The sequence below is a fragment of the Lytechinus pictus genome, chromosome 7 (genome assembly GCF_037042905.1).
Source record: "Lytechinus pictus isolate F3 Inbred chromosome 7, Lp3.0, whole genome shotgun sequence".
NCBI lineage: Eukaryota > Metazoa > Echinodermata > Echinoidea > Temnopleuroida > Toxopneustidae > Lytechinus > Lytechinus pictus.
The window spans coordinates 13,731,166-13,740,659 of NC_087251.1; positions in this window are offsets into that span (position 1 = coordinate 13,731,166).

Sequence of the window (9,494 nt, forward strand, 5' to 3'; positions counted from 1 at the left end):
AATGGAAAACAGCAGGAGATATATGGTATTGTCATCAAAGATACATCACAATCCTTTGTTATTTAGAATATTATATGGTTGTGTTCATAGTTTTCGCAATGCAAGTTGGTTATGAATTGCTCTTTGCCTGATAGTGATACATGCATGAATGGCATATTTTTTCCAAGCAATATCATTATCAATACACAAGCCCATTGGTGCATTTCTGTGTCTGCAATTTTGAGGGAATTACATTAGCGTCAACTGATAATTCTGTGGATGCAAACTGTGACATCAAAATACATATGTAGGCCTACATCCATTCCAAGTGTTCCAGACCTCAGATAGTATGGCAACAATTAGACGTAACCTTTATTTTCAAGACTTTCTCTCAATACAGACTAATACCCCTTTCATAAACCCAATAAAACATATCCTCCAATTAGCCGCCTAAGAGTAATGCGGATAATTCAATAAAAATTGCGTTCACAAACTCCATAAATTATTTTTACGAGCGCCCGTCCTGAAAAAGGCGGATAATCGTCATGACAACTGGACACGCCCCCTCCAATGCGGTTGTGTTGGAAAAGGGTGACCTTGTGACCGCACCATGGCAATTATCCGCATTATTTGGAAATACGTTCATAAACTCAAAATCTTGTCCCGATGCCGCTATTATGCGGATAATAGCAGCATCAGAATAATGCGGATAACTCTTGTCCTCCTCTGATTTTACGACCAAATTATGCTGCTATTAGCCGCATAATTGTGTTTTATTGGGTTTATGAAAGGGGTATAATTGTTCATGCACTGTGCCACTGTCATAAATTGAGCTTCGCTTCAACATTGGTGCCAAATGTGTTGTGCCATATGATTTTGTTAGCTAAAAAGAGAAATATTATGACTTATACCTGAGTAAATACTAATGGTAACATGTAGGCCCATATCTACCATTGGTGATGGTGTTGAGACAAACTATATTGTACAGTATATTCCATTTATTAGGGTATGACATTTCAGAATATTAAATTTCCAATATTGGTTTGATATGCTTTATAGGTAATTAAATTATTCAAACATTGATGGCTGAATCACAGCCAGCATGTTGCCACAACCCTTAGTCTCCCTATGGGGAAATCCAAGAATTGCATTAAGTCTGGAAGACATGATATGGCCTCTTTGAGCCCATTTCATCAATAAAATGAGTTTTCAATAAAAATTTGCATTCTACTTTTTAAAGTCTGAAAGCTCTCAAGTCTCAACAAAAATATAAAAGTATAAGTTGGTTGTTAGTCAGAGCAAAGTACATGTAGGCCTAAATATATTTATGGGGGGGGGGGCATTCTGACAAAATACAGACAGAAGGCAGACTAGAGCTCAAATTCCAAAATCCCTATGAGTTATCCCCTAAAAACCCACAACATTCCTATATACTATGTCATGATCACATTCATCATAAATGAGCAGAAACCAGGTTCCCTGTTTGATGGTATTTGATGAAACTTTCCTTGAACCTGATTACTTGTTAGGCTGCATTCAATCAACAGTTTTTTATTACTATAAAACATGAAATTCAAAGATATTTAGTTCAAACAGAGATTGTGTTCAAGCGCTTTTACATCGGTCGGAAATCTTCTGGAAGATGGTTCTGCATATACTTCGCTAAGAATCGATTAAAAGCAATGGAACATGAAACAATAACATTAATGTCATAGCCTGATTCCAGTTCAAATAAACATACATTGCATGCTTAAATTATTCTACAGTCGTACTTCCTATAAAGTCAAATTGCACTCTACAATAGTGGGTGGGCTTTATTGAATGAAAGATAAAGCAACTTGGATGAAAAATTGTTTGAATGCTACTCCAGAAGTGACCATGATTTGGATTTTGATGTATGGTTCATGTTTGTGATTCTAGCTTGAGAGGAGTATGGATTGAATTCAACCTCAGAGGGAAGGTGGTAGTTGGGGTAATAAATCTCAACCATTCATTTAAATCACTTTCAGACAACAGGTGCATTTACAACAACATGAAGGAAAAGATAAAGATTTGGAGGGGGGGGGGTAAAGTATACCAACTAAGGGCCTTTTCACACATGAATATTGAATCATCATTGTAATGATTATTACAATTCGTCTTTAGAATCATCGGACCTTTCACAAGGAAAATTTGTACCGTAATTTGAGTGAAACTCAAACTGTGATTAGCGTTGGTGATTCTAGTTTGGTTTCACACATGCTAAAAATTTGTAATTACCGGTAGCCTTATTTTTCACTGGAATCATTATACGAATTGCAATTTGTTTTTACCGTGTGAAAGGGTGGTTTGTCTGAGCCATGGCTCTCATGAACTAGACTCTACATATTATAGGTTCCACCCCCTTTCTGAAAAAAAATGAGAAAAACAGAGAAAACTACATTGCAAAGGTATTCATAAATGGTTCCAAGGTGAACTACACTTTGTTAACTGATTTATGAAGTACAAAAGGTCAGCTTGTCTGTACAGAACTAGTTTTTATGACAAACTTTAAAAAATACTATCAATTATCATTGATGTAAACTATTAAATATATTCTATTATTTCAAGTCAGTTTTGAAGATCAGATCAGATTTAACACTTGCACACTATGAATCATCCATGCACTTTTCAGGAAATAAAACTCAATATCAAAGATGGAAAAAACCCAGAAGTCATGTCACCATATAGGCCTACATGTAGGTATATAATTTAGACCTACATATATACGTGTATTATACAAGTAAAGCTAAACCAAGGATTGGTTTAAACATGGAATGATATTGACCCCGTATAAAAAGCCCATGGGGCTATAGGTTATAGCTTCTACATCTTAAGGCATCTTATATAATAAACTGGTAAATTACATCTTGGTCGGCATTTATCACAAATAGACATGGAAATGGAATTCACAAATAGGCCTGTATACACATTACACTGTCCTAATTCACTCCTAAATAAATATGCCAACCAATGTCAACCATACAGCCTAATGTATGTATTAAATCTACATTGTACAACCTACAACAGATTCACAATGTTGCGCTTGTCCCAATGACTATCTGCGTACTATGATGTAAGATGGACATTTAATCAGGGATATTTCCCGATCTAATCTAACCATTCACTATTGTCCTATTGATTACTTTCTAATAAAGTTATGCAATTCCATCAACCTTCACTTTACATACTAATTGACTCAATTTAGTACACAAAGCAACTAGTACAACTACATGTACCAGGGCCTATAATTTTTAACTATCAATCTTTGTTTGAAATATATTCTTTGTCAGATCCAAGTATAGATGGAATGGATATTTTTGGAGAGGGAAAAACAAGATTGAAATTATGAAACATAACATTTTAAAATATCACTATCAACTTTAAAAAAAAAGTATAATCATGAAACAAACTGACTTTATAAGCGTATACAAATAAGCCTTACAAATTCAAAGTACCAGCAACTGAATATTGAGTATGCCCTCTTTAACTGTAATAACAAACAATATCTGATTTCTGTTATTACTTTCTCATATTCAATTCCGATTTCACACTACAAATAAATCTAATATGACAGATGCAGCTCATATCACGGATATGAAAACATCACAAGCTTTTATTACAATGTACACCTTCAGACTCAGCTATGCTTGTTCTGTGTAAATGATCAAAGGTTAGTCAATATGAATCAAGTATGCAAATAAATTTGTTTTCACATCAAACACTCAATAGAAAAGTCTTTCTCAAGTTTAATACATTGTATGCCAGTAACAATTGGACTCTGCAGCCTTGGAACAATATTCAACAAGTTTAAAGTCGATTGCATTTGTTGGGGATATCCCCAGACAAAAAATATAACTAATGAGCTGGATTTTTCTCTCCCTGCTTCTCCTTTCTTCCTAAATTTTTCCTCCTTCTTCCCCTTTTTTATTCATTCATTTATATTTTTTTACGGGGGGGGGGGGGGGCATGGATACCTTGGAGATTTACTCCTTATGCCTGTTGTATTTATAACTGAAAGACTTTGCAAAATGTGTAAGCTATAAAATATGCACAGCCTCCTTATCTTACCAAACCATGGAAGGCAAAGCCATAATTCCCATCTATTAATTTTTGTACAGTGAATGACCGACGAGGGGTTGTCTCCATCCCAGTGATCCCACATTACCCCCCCCCCCCCATTCCAATCAAATCATGTGGGCTACATGTAGGACAAGCAAGGTATGTGAGCTATGTGGTTTACATCAAAACAGAAAACAAATATTCAGTCAATCTGTGTTTACCATCATAAATCTGTTCAAGCTTATCCATATTTATAAAACATTCCTGTATTTTATAGTAAACAAATATTTTCTGCTAAGAGGAATAATACTGTATGTCTCATGTCCTGCTGTGTAGGTTGGCTGATCCGAGGGTTGTCCTACATGTATTGTAGGCCTAAACGGGCACCCATCACATGATCTTCAAGACCCTATAAAGAAATAATGTTCATATAGGCTTATCATGTGCAAATGTAGGGCCTTGTGGTCCTATTGTAGTGTAGTCTGCTGTGCAAACCCTTCACTAGAGTTACGGGTCTGAATGTGCAGCCTATAATGCCTTTTATACTGAAGGCCCTCTTGCCCAGCATTGAACAGCAAGTTTGTATACACGTGCTAGTCTTTGCGTGGAGACCCATTTGTTGATCAAAGTTTCAATCAATTTGTTTCCGATACTTGTTAAGGTTCGGGTTTCACACGCCAATACTTGTTAAGGGGTGCATTTCCAGAATATGGAAAATATTTGTTTAGGGTGCTTTTTGAGACCCCCCCCCCCCTCCCCCCGCCCGGCAAATGTTACAAAATCCTTTATTTCGCATCAAATTTGGTTATTTGTGCACAGAATGTAGGCCTACATGCAGGCAGAAGGTTACAATCATCAAAACGTGAATGTGTTTTGTTTCAGCCTGGACCTCAAGATGTTGAGAGAACATTTGAAGGATACATTTGTTTAGCAGGATTACAGCTCAAATCCAAAAATCATTCCCATTTTATTCAAGAACCCTCACACTGCACACTTAAAAAAGGCATGTCACCCCGGGGGGGGGGGGGGGCACTCAGTATATAATGCATAGTGGGTATGTGCCGCGGAGGGGACCCCCATTTTTACACTCAAATTTCCGTTCCAAGGCATAGCATTTCTGTCTTTTTGAGAAAAAGAACAAAGAAAGCCGCTCCAAGGCATAGCATTTCCTTCTTATCGAGAAAAAAGAAGAAATAAATCCGCTCCAAAGCTTCGCATATTTTACGCCGTTCCGGTCGCATTGATAAGCGGCCGTAGAGCGCTTTTCGACCATCGCCTAAGCGCGAGCGCACCCTGCCGCGCTAGCTGCGTCATGCACGATTGCCCGTTCCATAGGGATGCATACGCACTCACAGAGATACGGAGATCCGTTCCGAGGACCCCCGTTTTCACAAACATTTGTAGTTCCGAAGCCCGTTCCGAGGACCCTCCTTTTTACAATAAGCCCGCTCCAAGGCCCCCGTTTTTTGCCTCGCCCGCGGCACACCCCTACCACTTTTTTGGTCGAGTGCCCCCCCCCCCCCCCCCCGGGCATGTCACTGGCAAATACTGGTCTGGATAGTTTGATTATACCAACCAATGTTCAGGATGATATGATGGGAAATTAAATCATAATCCACTTCTCCAATCATACACACCATGCTAAATATAATACTTGGAGGTGATAAAGCTCAAAGCCTGTGTTGGCAGCAAAAGAGAAATTAATCTTTAACGGGTGTCCTGAAATTATTGGCCTTGAATGTAAAGATATGAGTGCAAGATCATCTGACAGTCGTGCTTTTATTTCTATTGCATCTCATCACATTTTATATATGTACATGGATGGGCTTTCAAAGTGGGGGGCTGGGGCTGACCATGCAAAAAATCACAATCATATGGTCATTTTTAAGTTTTTGTACACAGTTTTAGAAAAAAGTGGGGGAGGGGGGGGGGGGGCTTTCATGCCCCCTGACATGTATGTATGTATGTCAGGGTAGTTGACAGTGGACAAATTCTCAACACTTCTGACAATCTTTGGGTAAAGGGGACTTTCATTATTTTCACATATATACACAACTTAATGGTTGAATGAGAGTGTATTACTGATTCAATTTTGCCCGCTGTTTGTGTATACATGTACATGTAATTCATCTTGATCAGGAATATTAAATTCAAAGCAACAGATTTTGCTGTTGTCCTGTTCATGACTGTGTATGACAGGACTTCTGTATTATCATACAAACTGTATCCTGATGTTACAGTTTGAGGACCTACAACAACTGAGTTTCTAGTTTTGTTAAAGTGGACATCCTTGAAACTTTGAAGAGATGCAATGCTTCATATTCATTGTGATTTGGGCGAGATGTCCCTGAAGCTTTCAAACCTGAAAGGGTCATTTTGACAGAAAGGAGCAGAAAATAACCTTTTTACAATGTTGTGGTGCAAGGGTGATCAAAATCATCACCAACACATTTTGGAATTTGGACTAAAAATACCATAAAGAAACTTATCAATATCAGTGTGTGTGTGTGTGTGTGTGTGTGGGGAGGGGGGGGGGGCTATAGTTTTCTTGCTCCAAATTTGGAACATTGGCACAGAAACAATTTTGCACCTGCTTGCTGCACAACAGCATTGAATCTGACTATTCGACCAAGAGCATGGAACTGGTCCGTTGTGTAATTGCAGAAAGGCATGAGAATTGAAATTGATTTAGAAGTATCGAGGTAGAAATTTTTCCACAGGCAGGGATATGGGTTGCACATGGATTAAATGATCTATAGGCAACTGCCCTTCTTGACAATAGGACAAATTGAGTTTCAATCTGTTCCAACATCTTACAAAAATAAGTATATCCAGGGCATCTTTTTTTTTTATAAAACACTAATCCTGTTAAAGTGTATGAGATAAAACATCATGATATTGACATCTATGTAGGTATGCATGTTAATGACAGATCGTAAAATTACATTGTTGTACTTGCTTCCGTTTTTGACAAAGTAGGGCAGCATATACACTTAAAATGAGATTTCTAAAATGTAATCAAGTATTAAAAGTGAGTAATCACAGATAAATTCTTTACTCAATTATACTTTTTAAAAGTAGGCCTACATATAGTCTGAACACTTTGAGAGTTTAAAACATTTGATAAACATGTAGGCCTAATAAAATAAAACTTTAGATATTGTGAAGTTTGTGTAATAATGAAAATGTAAGTAACGGTACATGAAAAAGATGTCACTTTGACACCTTTCTCATTGAACTTTCTAAAACTGGTTCACTGGAAACCGATTCAGGAAACCCGTTTGGAAGATCGCTTTTCTGGCGTTCCTATATGATCATCCGAAAGTGGTTTCCAAAACCACTTCATGTAGAGCGGTCTTGTTGCAATAGGAACACTCTCAGTGGGGTGACATGTTTGGCGCAAAATTTGAAACTGTGGCGTAGGCATTCTACATACAGTGTGTGGAGTAGCGTGCTCAAAATGTGCGAAGATTGCTTCCCGAAGAACGGTTGTGTCCTCACTTACGCTAAAACCAGTTTAAAACATTAAATTTTATATGCACTTTGTCAGTTCTAAATTTTTTAAATAAAAATTATAGGCCCACATATTGATTCAAGTCACTCAAATTCTCCAGTAAAGCCTGACTTCATGTACTTGAAATACAGAAAATCACACTAGACCCTGATCTGTTTGAGATCGAGTGTAATGAATATATATCTTCAGTTAATACATGCAACTATTCTGATTTCAGCATGATTTCAACAAAAAAGTGCTAAGCTCCTAACAATGGCTGTAAAGAAAGAGTAGACATTTTACTCTGCCAAGCAGGACCATAGAAATTGTTGTACTGTTGTTGTGGTCCTTTTTATAAGCCCCAGTGGAATGTTTGTTTCTGAGCTTAGCATTGTTGTATGGACAGAGAAAAACCAAGTTATGCATAAGATGAGATTTACAAAGTGTACTTCTTACTGACTCTACCCATCTTGAACAAGTTTGTGAAAGTACAACTAATACAAGAAGAGGGTATTCATGCAAGTTTGAATGCATGAAGATGTATAATGGGGCAAGCATATTATGGGCTCATATTTGACACAGATGCTTGAACAAGTCTTGAAATTGAATTGGAAATCCAATTTTTCAAAGCACTTAATATGTTGAGGGTTCAGCCTTTTTGATTCTAGATCTATTTCATCTGAAAGTTCTTACTTTTATTGAAAATTTAAAAAGGAATTTAAGTGTTTCAGAATTAAAAAAATATGAGGCATTAACAGCACAGGAAATCCATTTAGCTTAATGTGGACATTACACACAGATATTATTGACTATAATACTGCCGGCTTTAATCACGCAGTAAGCCTGGTCTGCAGGCACAGACCCTGATTGAAACTTTGATCAACAAGTATATCTCCATGCAAAGACTAGCACATACAAAACTTGCTGGTTCATGGCCTTCAGTACACAAGGCATGAGTAGGCTGCAATTCAGACCCTTTACTCGAGTGAAGGGTTTGCACAGCAGACTACAGTTTGCCCCTCTTTACATGAAGGTATGACAACAAATTCAAGCTTTTGCCAAATGCCTGATTTTTCTTTAATGCTTTATTCATTGTATGCATTGGCCAAAAAGCTGTAAAATTTTTTGATGATGCAAATCATTTTCATAAAAGGATTTCAAAGCATTTATGATCACAAAAAAGAAATCACAATAATAGAAATTACCGTAATCACCCAACTGAAATAGGAATGTTGCAAACGCAAATGAAATATTTTCTGAACTACATGTACATGTAGTATGACGAAAACCATTACAGGCAGCCTAATATTTTTTCTCATATTTAAAGGAATTACAGGTATCATTACGTTTCAACATTTCCAATGGAGCATGCACATACACTGTAACATGTAGACCATGACAGTACTATGCACAATCCCTTGTTTATTACAGATTCATTGCAAATAAAGGCCTTTCTTGCTGCTTCATCCATGTGAAGCTCATAAATATTTATGATGTAAAGGAATACAACTGCAATCTAAAATTATCAATGCTGATAATGATCAACAGTATTTGGCTGAACAAGAAAACACCATTGTGACAGTCTGTGGAAAGTATTCATGGGGAAAAGATAAGGTTCTCTATAACTAATATTATACCCCTTTCATAAACCCAATAAAACCTATCCTCCAATTAGCCGCCTAAGAGTAATGCGGATAATTCAATAAAAATTGCGTTCAGAAACTCCGAAAATTATCCGCATTATTTTTACGAGCGCCCGTCCTGAAAAAGGCGGATAATCGTCATGACAACTGGACACGCCCCCTCCGATGCGGTTGTGTTGGAAAAGGGTGACCTTGTGACCGCACCATGGCAATTATCCGCATTATTTGGAAATACCTTCATAAACTCAAAATCTTGTCCCGATGCCGCTATTATGCGGATAATAGCAGCATCAGAATAA